Here is a 17,906-nt window from a genome sequence, read left to right on the forward strand (position 1 = left end):
CTGTCATAAGTAAATTTCATTAAAATTATTAGACACTAAATCCCCAATACCTGAGTGATTTGAGATTACTTGTTTGAGAACTGGTTACTTTGACGTTGACCAACCGTCGCACCGTAAAAGGAGGCTATAAAGGCAACGCTCAGGTAATCACCTATCAAACGAAGTCTAATCTCAAGATCGCAAGATTGGGATTGTCCTCCCATAAATCGGGATGAGATGCTTAAAAGTTGTACAAGGCCACTCGGAGAGCTAGAAACTGTGAAATGCATGGCCGTGCTCGGATGAATCATAGGCTATGATTATCTGTTTATTTGATCAGTTGAACTCTGAAACCGAGGAACACCTCTGGACATAATAAGGATGACAACTCTTACCTTATGTTCAAGAGCAAGCATCGAGCGACAAAGGAATTAGGAAATGCACACTTGTCCCTAAGGACAAGTGGGAGACTGAAGGAAATAATGCCCTTGGTCCAAGTATGCATTCTATGTTAAGTCTAATAAATGCGGTTCAGTATTAATTAACAAGTTAATAATTCAGTGAGATCAAGTGAGCTGAATGCCTAGCTAGAGGCCGCTTCAGTTCAAGTGGAATTAATGATATTAATCCACAGCTTACTCTTGACTGAACCCGTAGGGTCACACAAATAGTACGTAAACGGATCAAGTATTTGATGGCATTAAATACTCCATCTATGGATATTCGGAATCGACGGATCTTGGTTTCAGTGGGAGCTGAGATCGTCACAGGCAAGAAATGAATACTCCGGAAACGATGATATTGCCGGAAACGGAAATATGGATCGTATCGGAAATATAAATATTATCCAAGTCGTAGATGTTGCCGGAAACAGAAACATGGTACGTATCGGAAAATATTATCGGAAATAGAAATATTGCCGGAATCGGAAATATTGCCGGAAACGGAAATATTGTCTGAATCGGAAATATTATCGGAATCGGAAAATAATTCCGGAAACGGAAATATTAAATATTTGTTCGAAACGGAAATTAATTCCAGAATCGGAAATGTTAAATATTGTTCGTATCCGAAATGAATTCCGGAATCGGAAATTTAATCGGAAGCGTATCGTACGAATAAGCATCGGACGAGGCCTGCCGGACGAGGGCCCAGCATGAAGCCAGGCCATCGCCCAGCAAGCCAAGCGCGCCACACGAACATCCAAGGCCACGCCTGGCCCAGCGCAAGGCCAGGCCCAGCAGGCTGTGGCAGCGCGCACAGCGCGCGCTGCGCGCGCAGCTGCGAGCAATGGGCTGCGAGCATTGCTGCAGCTCGCGTGGGGTTGTAGCTCGCGTGGGCCATGCGGCCGTGTGGGCTGTGCGCGGGCATGGCCTGCACACTTGCGGGTCATGCTCGCGTAGTGTTTGTGTTTGCATACGAAACCTAAAACATGCAGGATTCGTTTAATGATTAAATTCCTAATTCTATTTGATAAATTAATTAAATAAGAGTTTTATTATGATTCTAATTTAATTAATTCGTATCCTAATAGGATTCCAATTCTCTTTCCATACCCCTATAAATATGTGGTCTGGGTTCACAATTTATAACGTTTTTTCAAGTATTCAAAGTGAGTTTTTGAGAGAAAAATTCAGTCACACATCTTGCTCAAAAGTGCCGAAAATTTATAGTACCTTAAGGGCGATTCTAGTTGGTCAATCTTAAGGCGGATCCGGACGTGCTGTGGACTATCTACGGAGGGACGACACTTGGAGTCCTAAAGACTTGTTCTTGTTCGGTTCGGGCGCAGCTTTGGAAGGCACGCAACAAAGAGTATGCATCTAAACTATGCTAAATGATTATGTGTAAATAATATGTATTCCTGGCTAAATGGTTTTTCCGCATGATTTATGAATTGTCATATGTATCATAACCTAACATATAGACTCGCCCAACTATTGCAATAACTGTACACCTTAAGAGCAACAGTTCCTTAGAATAATCGCACCAAAGCGACAAGCATCGTAGTCCACCAATCGGCTACGGCTTCTCAAAGAAAATCATCACGTTCTAAAAACAAATAAAAAAACAAAAGAAAAGAGAATACATAGAACTTCCAAGTGAAATAAACGAATGAACAAGAGGCCGACTGTGTCATCAAAAGACCAGCCCAAACAACACTTTCAACGCCCCACCTGGGCGTGAATTATTTCAACGCCAAGGCCTGGGCGCCAAAAATGAATCCAGGCTGAAAAGGCCCTAACTTCTATTGGGCCCTGCCCTATTCATTCGGCTTGAAAATTGCCGATTTCTTCACTGAAAGTCGCACCTCATGGCTTTGTTAAGAGTAGCACACTACTATATAAGGTCGCTCGCACATAGGAGCATGACCCCAAACATGATTACAAGACGCGAAAAACAACCGACGAGCCCCAACACTTGGGGGCTCGCAAAAAGTGGACTCCAACAGGAAGCGCCAATCAAAATCACATTCCCAGACTGCGCCACGCACCATAACATGTTTGAATATCTCAAAAAATATTGTTAAACAAAAATACACAATGTGGACCCACTTATAGGACACATCTAATCAGGAAATATTACGACCCACCAACAGGTTGTAATCACCAAAAGCTCTTCTACATAGGCAAAATAAGAAATTCAAAATAGGCTCACCCACCCTCAGCGGGCAGGGTCTGCGTCACTAGCCGCGCAGGTCCTCATTTTTCGAAAAATAAAGTCTTCAAATTTAAAATAGGCTCGCCATCATCAGCCGGCGGGGTCTACGTCACAAACCGCGTAGGTCCTTATTTTCAAAAATTTCAAACAAGGTTCGCCACCTTCAGCGGGCGGGGTGTGCACCCTCAGCGGACAAGGTTCGCCACCTTCAGCGGGCGGGGTCTACGTCACAAACCGCGTAGGTCCTTATTTTCAAAAAACATCAAACAGATTCGTCCACTTCTATCGGACGGGGGGTCCCCCTCAGAGGACAGGCTCGCCCACCTTCAGCGGGCGGGGTCTGCGTCACTAACAGCGCAGGTCCTTAGTCGCTGCAGCGATAACTTTTATCGGTTTTCCCTTTTTCCAAAAATTAAAGGATTGGTTTGTTGGATTTTCCTTCGTTTTACATCCTATAAAAACAAGGGGGTTTTCTCGTTTAGCTAGCCCTGAAAATGAGAATCTAAAAAAACATTTTACCTCGTGATTGGGCTTGGCCAGGCCCAATTACACTTTACAGCTTTAATTTCGAAAACATCTGTAGTTACTCCCAATGACAAAGTGAGGGAGTTTCTACGCGTCTTTAGATCCTTCCAATGACAAAGTGAGGAAGTTTCTATACTATCAGTTGACAAATCCCAATGACACGTGAGGGATATGTCGACACTTCAAGTGATGACCCTTAAGTCAAATGTTATCACTCAGGGGCTCGTGAGACCCTCGTAAAACAGGTCACATACACCATGGCTTGTGTGACGCACTCCGTCTAATACTTTGACCATCGTCTTACTCCAAGACTCAGTCAAAGTGGGGGCTAACTGTAAACACCTACTTTTGTCCCCGTTCCCGCAAGGGAAAGGTTCGATGATGAAAGCATAAAAACTCCACTTGACAACGCATCTCCTATAAAATAAACGAATCTCGATTCCCTATTTCCTTTCACCCGAAACCTGCTATTTATGGAAACCTGCTAAAAATAGTAACTGCCGTAACAGGTAGTTGTTAAAAGTGGCAAATCATAAAAGATAGAAACCTGTCAGAATTAGGTGTTGCATTCCAACATAAATCCTAAATGAGATAAAAAAAACTGCGAGAATCCTATTCCTAATAGGATTCGGAAATAAGAGTTACGTATTAATTAAAATCCTAACGAGCCTAGAGTTCGTAACGGGCGCAGACGCATTCCGTCACAAATTGATACGCGCTAAAAGACTCGAATTAATCTCAAACTCTACGAATTTTAGAATCCGAATCTGACTAAACAAAAACTGCCCAGACCCTATTTTCAACGCCTGGCTCTGGGTGCCGAAATCTTCGGCGCCCAGGCCTGAGCGCTGAAAGTACCTGGGTACGTCTGTTTTCCTATTTCTCTGCGGATTAGAACTCTGCAATTCTATCTTTCCACGAACTCTTCCCTATAAATAGACCCCTAGTTTCGACGTGAAAGAACACACAACAACACATAATATATTCTGAGTATTGACTCTAAACCCCTTAGCCTAAGCCTCTCGCTGCGAAACTGTTCACGCGTTCTGTCGCAATCGATCCATAAATCGAACAGAACGTATCCTGTCCCATAATCGAGATTCGTTAAATAAAAAGGAGAAATAGCAAAGTCAAAGTGGTTAGTTTTCTGAGAACCCTGACGCACCTCTCAAGGGTGCGTCGTGATGTGTCCCTTTTCGATGATTTAACTGCTTTCCTCGCCCTTTTTATGAACTGTTAAACTAACCTAATTTGATTGTTCTATCACGCCTAACAAATATAATATTTTTGGGAAATCGGATTATCATGCTAGGTCCCTTAATGTTATTTAAATCAGATAATCACGATCGAATTAGTATTATATGTTGCATATTGCTAAAATCAATTCAGATTAGTTTAATAGTTAATGCATGTCCCTTCAATTATTTATGCTGAGCTAGTAAGGATATTCTGCCTCTGGAGTTATCGACGAGCGAATTACTCCTCTCGGTAGTTACAGTCCCCCGAACCCTCAATCTCTACCTTGCGGGTGTATATTGAGAGATCCCCACACCAGGGATCACAAGGGAACCTACGGCCGTCGTGGTCAAACATAATTGCACTCCCTTTATGTCACGATAACCGGGTTTTGTCAGTTTTTCTCATTGTCGTTAAAAACTGAATGGCGACTCCTATATTACTAGTCAATTGGGTGTATAGTCACAGGAAATCCAATTACACTTGATTGAATAAAAATAATCGTCACACCCACGAGGGACAGGTCACGCATTAGCCTCGTGCTTTTTCGACCCCCTCACAAACGGCATAATAGAATAGCAACTTTCCATCTGGCTAATCAAGGGGATCAACCTTATGTCACCGAACTCACCATTGTTATTCGACAGCAAAAAATGATTCAACAAGCAAAATACAAGGGCTCGAACATTCAATTTCTGTTCAGTCATATTCTTACTAGGCCTAAAGTGGTGTTTTACAAGTTTTGCCAAATTAACCTCATCACCTACAACAATCTCAGCAAGCATGTTAGCATCTAGTCCTAGGAAAGCCCCTATGGTTGTTTTACTCTCTTCAATAGTGCCAGAAGTGGCAGGGGTAGCATTAGTAGGATAACCAAGGATCGCAGCAAATTCATCTGGCAAAGGACATATTTCGTTGCCCCGAAAGACAAAAACATGATGATCGGAATCCCAAAAGCTTAGGGATGCGTGCAGAAAATTATAGTCAATGTTAATTTGTTGTAAGCCTAAAAGTGCCTCTAAGTGGTATTCTTTCAACAAGGCCTTTTCTGTAGGAGTAAGGGCCCGTAGCCAACGCCTAACAACCCGTTGGAGTGAGAAAGTAGGAATCGACATGACGAAAGCAAGGGGTAACTAAAACGCAGCAAAAAAAGAAGGAAATTAAGAGTGATGGAAAATAGGGACGTATCTAGCCCCTATATATAGCTGAACGCATCAAGTGACATCCGGATCCCATTCGGAAACGCGTTAAGAAATCCGAAAGTCAAAATTCGCCAGGAAAGGACTTTCAGCGCCCATAGATGGGCGCCTAAATAATTAACGCCCAGCCTTGGGCGCCGGAAATGTAGCCCAAGGCCCAGATTTCACAAAACGCGGAACATGAAAGGACTTAAAACCGTGTTGCCAGACACGAGGCCCCACTGCAATTAAGATTAAGCCCAAAAGCACCTTTAGCTCCCAAATAGCAAAAATGAATGTTAGAACTTGGTTGAAACTTAGACTTGTCTCAAGGAATATGTGTACACTTTTCAAACCAAATATGAACAAAATATAAATATCAAGGTCATTCTTCGAAACACCAAAAGAATATTGTTAAGTCGTTGATTTCTCAAAAAGAAAATGTTTGTCTATCAAAAGATTAATCCGGGCCAAGCTAAACCGGATGTTATTTGAAAATAAACTTTGTCGAAAACTGAAGTCGCACTCCACGACTTCGCCAAAATAGCACACCACTATAAAGGCCGCTCGCACGTATGAGCGCGACCCCAAATATGATTAAAAGACGTTATAACCGTCCCCCTCTTGGAGAAAAGTAATCGACAAGCCCAAGTGCTTGGGGGCTAGAAAAAATATATACTCCAACAAAGAGTATGCGGAGTCAAAATCGTATTTCCGGACTATGCTATACGCAGCCCCATGTTTGGGTAAGCTCAAAAGAACGGGTTTCAACCTCAAGGAAAGGTCGCCGTTGACACTCGTACATAGTCTCCTAATCAAGGACCCGGGTAGTGGCAAAATTGAGCCGAAAAGACTAGCTCAAAACCACGAAAGAAGATGACCACAAAACAATGGTCCGTCTAAGCACGTTGTCAACCCACATTCAGGTTACAACTAAATCCGAGCATCCCTCGAAAGAATTCGCTCCTGCGAGAATGAATAAGAAAAGAAATTCTCAAAAGAAATCACGATGAACAAAAGCAATAGAAACTTGCCCATCTTCAGCGGGCAAGATCGCGTCACCAACCACGCGAGTTCCAAGTCGAAAAAAAAACGAATTCATGGATGTCCACCCTTAGCGGACAGGCTCGCCATCTTCAGCCGGCGGGGTCTGCGTCACTAACCGCGCAGGTCCTTAGTCGCTGCAGCGATAACTTTTTTTTGGTTTTCCGTTTTTCCCAAAAACGATGTGAGTAGCCTTTGGTTTTCCGTTTTTCCCAAAAATGATGTGAGTAGCCTTTGGTTTTCCGTTTTTCCCAAAAACGATGTGAGTAGCCTTTGGTTTTCCGTTTTTCCCAAAAAACGATGTGAGTAGCCTTTGGTTTTCCGTTCTTCCCAAAAACGATATGAGTAGCTTTTGGTTTTCCGTTTTTCCCAAGAACGATGTGAGTAGCTTTTAGTTTTCCGTTTTTCCAAAAAAGAGCGATGTGAGTAGTTATTGGTTTTCCGTTTTTCCAAAAAAGAGCGATGTGAGTAGTTTTTCCTTTTTTCCAAAAATTAAAGTATTGGTTTTCCGTTTTTTCCAAAAAGAACGATGTGCTGGATTTCCTTCGTTTTACGTCCCATAAAAACAAGGGGGTTTTCTCGTTTAGCTAACCCTGAAAATGAGAATCTTAAAAAAAAAAAAAAATTTACCTCGTGATTGGGCTTGGCCAGGCCCAATTACACTTTATAGCTTTGATTTCGAAAACATCTGTAGCTACTCCCAATGAAAAAGTGAGGGAGTTTCTACGCACCTTTAGATCCTTCCAGTGACAAAGAGAGGAAGTTTCTATACTATCAGTTGACAAATCCCAATGACACGTGAGGGATATGTCGACACTTCAAGTTATGACCCTTAAGTCAAATGTTATCACTCGGGGGCTCGTGAGACCCTCGCAAAAATAGGTCACCATGGCTTGTGCGACGCACTCCGTCTAATACTTTGACCATCGTCTTACTCCAAGACTCATTCAAAGTGGGGGCTAACTGTAGACACCTACTTTTGTCCCCATTCCCGAAAGGGAAGGTTCGATGATGAAAGCGTAAATCTCCACTTGACAACGCATCTCCTATAAAATGACGAATCTCAATTCCCCTTTTCATTTCACCCTAAACCTGCTATTTATAGAAACCTGCTATTTATGGAAACCTGCTAAAAATAGTAACTGCCGTAATGGGTAGTTGTTAAAAGTGGCAAGTCATAAAAGATAGAAACCTGTCAGAATTAGGTGTTGCACTCCAACATAAATCCTAAATGAGATAGAAATTATGAGAGAATCCTATTCCTAATATGATTCAAAAATAAGAGTCACGTATTAATTAAAATCCTAACGAGCCTAGAGTTCGTAACGGGCCCAGACGTATCCCGTCATAAAATTGATACGCACTAAAAGACTCGATTAAGCCTCATACACTCCGGATTCTAAGAGTCCGAATCTGACAAAGAAACGGCCCAAATATCAATTTCAACGCCCAGCCCTGGGCGCTGAAATCGCATGGATCCTATTTTCAACGCCCAGAGCTGGGCGCCTAAATCTTTGACGCCCAGCCTTGGGCGCTGAAAATACCTGGGACGTGTTTTTTCCTAATTCCTCGAGGATTAGAGTTCTACAATTCTATCTTTCCACGAACTCTTTTCTATAAATAGGGCCTTAAGTTCGACGTGAAAAAGACAACACACAATGATTATTCTGAGTATTGACTCTGAACCCCTAAGCCTAAGCCTCACGCTGCAAAACTGATCACGCGTTCTGTCGCAATCGATCCATAAATCAAACAGAACATATCCCGTCCCATAAATTGAGATTCGTTAAATGAAAGGAGAAATAGCAAAGTCAAAGTGGTTAGTTTTCTGAGAACCGTGACGCACCTCTCAAGGGTGCGTCGTAATGTGTCCCTTTTCCATGGTTTAATTGCTTTCCTCGCCCTTTTATGAACTGTTAAACTAACTAAATCTGATTGTTCGATCACGCCTAATAAGTATGATATTTTTGGGAAATTGGATAATCATGCTAGGTCCCTTAAAACAATCTAAATGAGATAATCGCGTTCGATCTAGTACTATATGTTGCATATTGTTAAAATCGACTTAGATTAGTTTAATAGTTAACGCATGTCCCTTCAATTATTTATGCTGAGCTAGTAAGGATATCCTGCCTTTGGAGTTATCGAAGAGCGAGTACTCCTCTCGGTAGTTACAGTCCCCCGAACCCTCAATCTCTACCCTGCGGGTGTACGTTGAGCGATCCCCACCACCAGGGATCATAAGGGAACCTACGACCGTCGTGGTCAAACATAATTGCACTCCCTTTATGTCACGATAACCGGGTTTTGTCAGTTTTTCTCATTGTCGTTAAAAACTGAATGGCGACTCCTATATTACTAGTCAATTGGGTGTAAACTCACAGGAAATCCGATTACACTTGATTTGACAAAAAGAAGCGTCACACCCACGAGGGACGAGGTCACGCATTAGCCTCGTGCTTTTTCGACCCCCTCACAAACACGCATCCCTAAAATAGGATATTACGATTCTAGTATGTATTTCAAATCTAAAAAGATAAAATAAAAATGATATCACACGATCTTTCCAAAAATCCTTTCATTCAACAACAAAATAATATTATTCATTCAATAACAAAATCATATTATTGATTGATAAAATATAAATGATCTACAAAAGTTACGGCAAAAAAATTCCAATATCACTATTAAAAAAAAAAAAAAAAAAAAAAACAGCAACAGTAGGAACAGATTCGGCAGCAACAGCAGAAATGCAGGACTAAACTGAGGTAACCATCTCCTTGAGCTAGCTTAAGTCACACTAGATCATCGTCATCATCATCTTGATCTTCATCGTTATTTGGTTGGTAATATTCGGTAACATATGAGATCCACCTCTCCCTTAGCGCGCTCGTCAGTATTTAACAAAGAACATGCAACAAGCAACAAAACCAGTAAGTGATGAGAGTATATTTCTCTCATTGAACTTGTCATTAAACTTTCCTCTATGTTCTACAAAGGCCATGGGCTCAGTATGGGATGCATTCAAATTAAATTCAAGGCGTTTAACTTTTCTACGACAGTTATGACTCCATGAGATATACATTCTCCTAATATGCCAGTTACTGTACAGCAAATACAGCAAATACAGGTGTTGTTTCACACCTGAAGACAATGAGACAGAATATAGAGGCATATTATAGGAATATATGGTAAATGAATATTACAAAATGAGCCAAACTAGATTGAGAAGAAAAAAGATACAAATTTATTGTACTGATTCATTTTCATTGAATTCCAAGAAGAGTTAGTATACAACTGGTAAAAGAATAGTCAGAACACATAACAAAACATATAAATACAGAAAGGACCAGAAGCCTTTCCATCTAATGAAAAGGCTCTAGCTTAAGGCGCTAAGTATTTAGAAAAGCAAAGCTACTAGTAATGAATAACCATGCTCTATAAGATATAATGGTCACCTAAATTTAAACTAATTTTTTTTGATGTCAAGGTTTAATTAGGACCTCACAGTTCCATGAACTCTTAATTAAACCAACATTTTGGTGTTTGTGGGTGTTTGAGAGGAAGAGAGTTGATTTGGTGTTGGCTTGTAATAGGCTGATGAACCTCCTGGGCGAGTTTGAAGCTGCAAAAGAGCGAGACGAATGTGCTGCACCTTCCCACAGTGAAGCTCATACATGGACAACCCCATCTATTGGTTTATTTAAACTCAATATTGACGCTGCAACAACTACAAATGCTACGGGATATGGGATGGTTGTGAGGGATTCTGTTGGGGATGTGCTCATGTCTGCAGGTCTTGGAAACTCAAGGTTTTAGAAGCAAAACAAAGCTTCACTGCAGATTTGCTGGCAACATACAAGAAATCCTCCCTAGCTTTAGTAATGCACAACTTTAAGTCATCTACAATACTATCTTAGATAATAAGATTACACGGAAAATCTCATAACTTAACTTCTAACAATATCAGGAAGTAAGGAGATCTACATAAGTGACTGAGCATGTATAATTGTATAGACAGATCGTGACTCCTTGCTCTTTACTGATCGTATAGACAGATCGTGAAACCTATAATCTCTTTTGTTTTTGCTAATAGAAGGTGCAACAAGGTTGTAACTTTTACCAAGTCCAAAAGCTCTAGCACAAATAGTATGCATAATTCTAAATGAACTTATAAACAAATTTTGAGGAAACAAACAGTACCCTAAATATGGGAGAAATTAACCTGCCTCGACAGATTCAATGGAAAATGGACCAAATTACAATTTTAAAGTTTAAGCTCACTAGATTGCTTGTCTAAGATTGGGTTTTCTCTGTTTGCTAACCAAACACAAGTTTGAAAAGAGACTTTCTTGTACCCAATAGCTAGAACAAGCTCTAAAACTATGGTTTGATTGCCCGATCTTGGACGGTTATGTTGACTAAAGGAAAAGAATGCTTTGTGTAAGGTGTATTCCTTAAAGTAAATCAATCTCACACCCCATCCCCAATTCAACATAGTCCCAGATAAAACCCATTCATTGATTTCGTATACCGACAAAAAAAAATCTAGCAGATTGTGCTAATTATCATAAGGCTTCTCAATCTACAATTCATGAACATCTTAGTAGGGAAGATAGAAATTCGACGAAAGTAACGAAATCAATCATACAAAATCCGATGAAAGTAACAAAAAAGTGATGGATGAGAAGGATACCGATGAAAAAAAGTTGGTGATGTACTATTTGGAAGAAGAAACTTTTACTGATATTGTAGTTCAAGGCATTCCAGAGGATGAAAACTACACATAAAATTACTATTTCAAAGATTTCTTATTTATCAAGTATTGGTGGATTGATTTTAACACGAGAAATTTAGAGGAAAACAACATCTAGGAAGGGGACGGGTAGTGACAGAGGCATTATATTGCAGAGGTTAGGATGCGTGAATGGCAGTCAATTACAAGTCGATTACAGGCAGTACATTCAATCAACAAAGTGCATCCACAACACAACCAGAATTAAAGTGATTTGATTTTCAAGACGCAGACATCCACCAAGGCATCAATAATTTAGTACAATTATTTGTAGTGGAGTTTTCTAAAGGAATATAAGGCCCAAAAAAACGTTCTTATACCTCATTATCTTCATTAACCTTGTCAAGTTTGCAACAAAATCTGAATTCCTAAGACAAGTCATTTATTATCAAGCAACTCCAAGATAGTTACTTGCGACAAATCATATTCTCTAGGGTTGAATTTCCTAGCCAGGGCCATCAGAAAAGGATCAACGGGAAGCAATGCTCTTCTGTTTGGCCTGCTGCATTACTATTGATTACATATATGCAAAAGAAAAAAGGCAAACAAGAACACTTCAGTACAGAGGTCCAGCTAATTACAAAAACACGTAAGTTTGGTGACACAATCAAGTGAGAAAGAACAAAACCTCTTTTTATCTTCCATTGACACGGAAAGATATGAATATAGGTTGGAAAGAAAGATCTGCATAAGAGTTTAACAAATATTAACTAAGAAAACGAGAAAGATTAAACTTAGAACTTACACTAGAATTTACATATATTATGTTGTGTTAAGATTCTGGATTCTGGAATAGAATAAGCAGAAATGTGTACCTTCAAACCATCCTCATGGAAACCGTAATTGTAAGAACTCAGCTACGGCTAATTTGGTGCACGCCCCCTCCTTCTAATTTAACTAGACTGCAGCATATAAGGCAGACAACATCACAACACCAACATATTTGCAGGACAAAAAACCCAACTGAAAATCATCTGATAAACATCATAACCTGCATATTACAGTTACATTGTCAACCATGGCTTCTTTCCCAAACTAATTTCAATTTAATTTGACCTAAATAATACATCTAAAGGAAAATCAATTTATTTGGATTGAATTCAACAAATTCATTCGACATCAATTCTACCAATTCTACCTACATAAGTAATTTGATATTCCACACATGTATTCATTAAGAGGAAAATAATCGACAAAATTAATCCGACCTAAAATTTTAAACGTATATCTATTTTTACAACAAGAATTCCTAGCTCATTTTATGGCAATTAAAAACTAGAATTCCTTATTCAAATATTCCAATTTGGTAAAAAAAAAAAAAAAATTCAAATCCCTAAATTATTAGTTGCAAAATAATAGGTAAACAACATTAAGCATACCGATATCGGAATTGAAGGCAACGGTGGTATAGACGGCATTCAACGGAGGCTACGAAGCGGTCGAAAGACGGTGCGATGGAGCGGCGGTGCAGATCTGCGTCGGGAGGTTGTTCCACTTCAGTTTTGCGGGAGTATTGAAGGAAATTTTGGTTTTTTATGGAAGTCACTCTGTTAGTTTTAGGGATTTTGCCCTTTAACTGGCTATTAACACTCTTATTTTGGTTTTTTTTAGGATGAGCGTCATATAGCAAATATTCGTATATTAAGATTTTTTTTTTATTGTAAAATATTTTGTAAAAGAATAAAAAACGTCAATCTTGGACACAATTTTATGTTTTACTAAAAAAATTAACTTTAATTAATTATTTTTAATATAATAAAAAATACATGACGGTTGAGAAAGGTAGCCGTGCTATATTCTTTTATTCACACAATGGTTATAATTGAAATGCGTACTCTATACTTCTATAAAACGCTTAGCAAACTTAAGCGTTCTCTATTCAGCGTTTCTTATTCCACCTTTTGTAGTAATTTGAAACATAAAACTAAGTGTATCAAACATGCAAAAACTTTAAAATACTCATTTAGGTTCATTAGTTGAAAGTTGGGACCGAAATTAGCCATTTTAGTCAAATTGTGACCGATAGTGAACTAACGAGGCTTAAATGTGTATAACTTCACCAAAATGGGGTGAGAATGAGTCTTTCAAACATAAAACCATGTGTATTAAATATGGAAAGACTTCAAAATTCACATTTAAGTTCATTAGTTGAAAGTTGGTACCGAAATTAGCCATTTTAGTCAAATTGTGACAGATAATGAACTAACGAGGCTTAAATATACATAACTTCACCAAAATGGGTGAGAATGAGTTTTTCAAACATAAAACTAAGTGTATTAAACATGAAAAGACTTTGAAATACTCATTTAAGTTCATTAGTTGAAAGTTGGGACCGAAAATAGCCATTTTAGTCAAAATGTGACTGATAATGTGTGAGGTTATGATACATATGACAAAACATAAATCATGCGGAAAAACTTAATGCCAGGAAACATATTATTTACACATAATCATTTAGCATAATTTAGGTGCATACACTTTGTAGCGTGCCCTCCCTAGCTGCGCCCGAACCGAACAAGAACAAGTCTTTAGGACTCCAAGTGTCGTCCCTCCGTAGATAGTCCACAGCACGTCCAGATCCGCCTTAAGCTTGACCAACTAGAATCGCCCTTAAGGTTCTAAGAATTTCTGCTAAATAGGTTGCAAGTGTTTGGCTGATTTTTGCTTCAAAATCTTACCTTTGAATACTTCAATGTTGTATATAACTTTGTGACCCTAGTCCCCTATTTATAGATCGAGTTATGGAAAAAGGACTTATAATCCTATTAGAATACTAATTTAGTTTAATTAGAATCCTGCTAGGACTCTATGAAAATAAACTTTATCTATTAGGATTAGAATTTAATCATATGTCGAATCCCGATAGCTTTAGGATTCGTATAGCACGCACACGAGCATCGCACGAGCACCGTACACCCGCGCGCAGGCCTTACAGCCCACGCTGAGCTCACAACGCCACGGCCCAGCTCGCTGCCTGTGATCCGCGCGCGCGCTCAAGGCCTTGGCTGGGCCTGGCCTTGCGCTGGACCTGGTCGAGGCTTGGCGTGTGGTTTGTTGCGTGTGGCTTGCTGGGCGACGGCCTGGCTTCGTGCTGGGCCTTCGTCTAGCGAGCCTCGTCATCTAATTCGTACAATACGCTTCCGATTAAATTCTCGATTCCGGAATTCATTTCCGATACGAACAATATTTAATATTTCCGATTCTGGAATTAATTTCCGTTTCGAACAAATATTTAATATTTCCGTTTCCGGAATTATTTTCCGATTTCGATAATATTTCCGAATCTGACAATATTTCCGTTTCCGGCAATATTTCCGATTCCGGCAATATTTCCATTTCCAATAATATTTTCCGATACGTACCATGTTTCCGTTTCCGGCAACATCTACGACTTGGATAATATTTATATTTCCGATACGATCCATATTTTCGTTTCCGGCAATATCTTCGTTTCCGGAGTATTCATTTCTTGCCTTTGACGATCTCAGCTCCCACTGAAACCAAGATCCGTCGAATCCGAATATCCATAGATGGAGTATTTAATGCCATTAAATACTTGATCCGTTTACGTACTATTTGTGTGACCCTACGGGTTCAGTCAAGAGTAAGCTGTGGATTAATATCATTAATTCCACTTGAACTGAAGTGGCCTCTAGCTAGGCATTCAGCTCACTTGATCTCACTGAATTTATTAACTTGTCAATTAATACTGAACCGCATTTATTAGACTTATCATTAAATGCATACTTGGACCAATGGCATTATTTCCTTCAGTCTCCCACTTGTCCTTAGGGACAAGTGTGCATTTCCTAATTCCTTTGTCGCTTGATGCTTGCTCTTGAACATAAGGTAAGAGTTGTCATCCTTATTACGTCCAGAGGTGTTTCTCGGTTTCAGAGTTCAACTGATCAAATAAACAGATAATCATAGCCTATGATTCATCTGAGCACGGCCATGCATTTTACAGTTTCTAGCTCTCCGAGTGGCCTTGTACAACTTTCAGCATCTCATCCCGATTTATGGGAGGACAATCCCAATCTTGCGATCTTGAGATTATACTTCGTTTGATAGGTGATTACCTGAGCGTTGCCTTTATAGCCTCCTTTTACGGTGCGACGGTTGGTCAACGTCAAAGTAAGCAGTTCTCAAACAAGTAATCTCAAATCACTCAGGTATAGAGGATTTAGTGTCTAATAATTTTAATGAAATTTACTTATGACATATTTTCATCTCTTACAGTAAAGTTTCATAGGTCTGTCCGATACTAGTCTTCCCAAAGTAAGTATCTATGCAAATGATTACGACATTGCCATGTCCACATAGTTCAAGAAACAGAACTACTAGTCATCTTGCATTCTAGTCGTCTAACGTTTTCTATGCGTCCATCTTTATAGAAAACTCCGACCAGGGACCATTTTCAACTTTTGACATTCAAGTTCACTTGATAGACATTTCTTAGTCACAGGACTGGTCCTGACAGTTTATCTTGAATATTTCGTCAAATTGAAGGGACTCATCTATTCATTTATGTTTATTGTGAATAAACCCCAAATTAAATGGAAAAACGAATTCTATTCATTTATTATGAATGATTAACCAATAATGTTTTACAAAGAATTAAACTCTAAACCTTTAAAACATTAAACAAGGACATCAAAGCCATTCTCCAATATTCTTGATTCCCATAGCTGCAGTGTGCGAGTTGTGCTTCGCCTGCGGCAGAGGTTTAGTCAATGGATCTGAGATGTTGTCATCAGTTCCAATCTTGCTTATCTCGACTTCTTTTCTTTCAACGAACTCTCGTAGAAGGTGAAATCTACGAAGTATATGTTTGACTCTTTGGTGGTGTCTAGGCTCCTTTGCCTGTGCAATAGCTCCGTTATTATCACAATATAGGGCTATTGGTCCTTTAATGGAGGGGACTACACCAAGTTCACCTATGAACTTCCTTAGCAATATAGCTTCCTTTGCTGCTTCATGTGCAGCAATGTACTCCGCTTCAGTTGTAGAATCCGCAATGGTGCTTTGCTTAGCACTTTTCCAGCTTACTGCACCTCCGTTGAGGCAGAAGACAAACCCAGGCTATGATCTGAAATCATCTTTGTCGGTTTGGAAACTTGCGTCCGTATAGCCTTTAACAATTAATTCATCATCTCCACCATATACCAGGAAGTCATCTTTGTGCCTTTTCAGGTACTTCAGAATATTCTTGGCAGCAGTCCAATGTGCCTCTCCTGGGTCTGACTGGCATCTGCTCGTAGCACTGAGTGCGTACGCAACATTCGGGCGTGTACATATCATAGCATACATTATTGAACCAATCAATGATGCATATGGAATCCCATTCATTCGTCTACGCTCATCAAGTGTTTTTGGGCACTGAGTCTTGCTTAGAGTCATTCCATGAGACATGGGTAGGTAGCTTAACTTGGAGTCTGCCATCTTGAACTTTTCAAGCACCTTATTGATATAAGTGCTTTGACTAAATCCAATCATCCTTTTAGATCTATCTCTGTAAATCTTGATGCCCAGTATGTACTGTGCTTCTCCTAGATCCTTAATCGAAAAACATTTCCTAAGCCAAATCTTGACAGAGTTCAACATAGGAATGTCATTTCCGATAAGTAATATGTCGTCGACATATAGTACTAGAAAAGCAATTTTTCTCCCACTGACCTTCTTGTATACACAAGATTCATCTGCGTTCTTGATGAAACCAAAGTCGCTGACTGCTTCATCAAAACGTATATTCCAGCTCCTGGATGCCTACTTCAATCCGTAGATTGATTTCTTTAGCTTGCATACCTTTTTAGCATTCCTTGGATCCTCAAAACCCTCAGGCTGTGTCATAAACACAGTTTCTGTTAAAATGCCGTTTAAGAAAGTGGTTTTGACATCCATCTGCCATATTTCGTAATCGTAATATGCAGCGATTACTAACATTATCCGACTAGACTTTATCATTGCAACTGGTGAAAAGTTTTCATCGTAATCCACACCGTGGACTTGCCTGTAACCTTTTGCAACCAATCTAGCTTTGAAAACTTCAACTTTCCGATCCTTGTCCTTTTTCAGTTTGAAAACTCATTTGCTTCCTATGGCTTGGTAGCCATCTGGCAAATCGACCAAATCCCATACTTGGTTTTCTGACATGGAGTCTAATTCAGATTGCATGGCTTCTTGCCATTTCTTGGAGCTAGGGCTCGTCATAGCTTATTTGTAAGTCGCAGGTTCATCACTTTCAAGTAATAGAACGTCATAGCTCTCGTTCGTCAAAATACCTAAGTACCTTTCCGGTTGAGATCTATATCTTTGCGATCTACGCGGGGTTACATTTCTAGATTGTCCATGATTCTCACCAGATACTTCTAAAGATCTCTGAGTTTCATCTTGAACGTCATCTTGAGCATTCTCTAGAGTTTGTTGTTCGACTCGAATTTCTTCGAGGTCTACTTTTCTCCCACTTGTCATTTTGGAAATGTGATTAT

The 17,906-nt window shown here is 39.7% G+C and overlaps 1 long non-coding RNA gene across 1 annotated transcript; it reads right to left on the reverse strand.

Annotated features, from left to right (window-relative positions):
* Window positions 1-9,217: 9,217 nt before the first annotated feature.
* On the reverse strand, window positions 9,218-13,044 carry LOC110800903 (uncharacterized). The gene is made up of 4 exons (XR_002536779.2): window positions 12,798-13,044; window positions 12,234-12,409; window positions 12,047-12,102; window positions 9,218-11,928 (listed from the first exon to the last, which is right to left on the reverse strand). It is a non-coding gene; the product is annotated as an uncharacterized lncRNA (long non-coding RNA).
* Window positions 13,045-17,906: the final 4,862 nt, after the last annotated feature.

This window comes from Spinacia oleracea, chromosome 5 (genome assembly GCF_020520425.1).
Source record: "Spinacia oleracea cultivar Varoflay chromosome 5, BTI_SOV_V1, whole genome shotgun sequence".
Taxonomy (NCBI): Eukaryota; Viridiplantae; Streptophyta; class Magnoliopsida; order Caryophyllales; family Amaranthaceae; genus Spinacia; species Spinacia oleracea.